This window comes from Diachasma alloeum, unplaced genomic scaffold (genome assembly GCF_001412515.2).
Source record: "Diachasma alloeum isolate Michigan unplaced genomic scaffold, Dall2.0 Dall_scaffold_00178, whole genome shotgun sequence".
Classification (NCBI taxonomy): Eukaryota; Metazoa; Arthropoda; class Insecta; order Hymenoptera; family Braconidae; genus Diachasma; species Diachasma alloeum.
In genome coordinates, this window is record NW_021680344.1 from 1,074,277 (window position 1) to 1,075,440 (window position 1,164).

The window sequence follows — 1,164 nt, forward strand, 5'->3', positions numbered from 1 at the left end:
TGTCGCTCTGTAAAACGTGAAAAAAAAATAAAACGTTTTGAAACATTGAAAACAAAAATCGTCCCTTCAATAAAAATACTGTTACAATCCGTTGCATGCAGAAATTTATTTTTCACTCTGTACGACTTATAATATCAATTGAGATTGTTTTTTTTCTGTTCAAACAGTAAACACGCTTTATCTTTCATAAATCCAGGGTATCACTGATTGCTGGTTTCGGGCAGTTTTTTCGAAATAAAAAATCGTGAATGTTTTCACAGAAACCAATTTTCCCGTTTTAATTTGCTTTCGCTGCATGGTGGATATTTCTAAAAATCCAATTTCCATTTGGGTGCCGTACTACACAGAGAGAAAAGTACGAGAAAAATTACCACGCTCGCCCAGTAAAGTGGATTCAGATGGTCTTTCCAGATGAAATGCCATTTTTTCGGATAAATGCGGGAAAAAATTCTTGTGCAGCACGGTAAAATCGAAGTGACAGTGAATTTTTACAAGAAATACGAGAAAAATTATGACACTGGCTGGGGAATTTTTTTGGTGCTCTACCAGAATCCTACGATCCGATCGCGTATTCATAATATTTCGGCACTCTTCATCCCCCCCTCCGCAACCACGAACATCATCTCAACGTGATTAAGTGAATTATTCCGTTGCCTCCTCTAGCCTCTTCTCTCATATCTCCCCACTGAAACCCCAGGTTAATGTTTTTCGTAATATCAATTCAGTGAAATATTAATTAGTGTCGTGATAAAACGGTTAAGAAATAAAATAAGTGCGCTTTATTTTCTCTCCATGAGGTATATAACGCTGTAGAGATACATTCGCCTGTCAAACGGTTCACATACGTTTGCCGCGCATTCCGTTTTTAATATAGGAGAGACGATATGGAGGAGAGGTTTAAAAAAATTTATATGATGATATGCTGAATGACAATGTTTACTCATTTTTAACTATCGAATGGAATTTATCACGTAATACAAAACGGTCAGGGATCAAGCTTTCATTGTGCGGTACCGGAATTTTTACTATGCAGCATCGGAATTTTTCTGGTGCTAGACAATTGAACCCACTTTACCAGACGGCACGGTACTTTTTGACTGAATTTCTCCATAAAAATTCTGGAATTTTTTTCTCCATGTATTTTTTTCTCCAAATATTTTTATA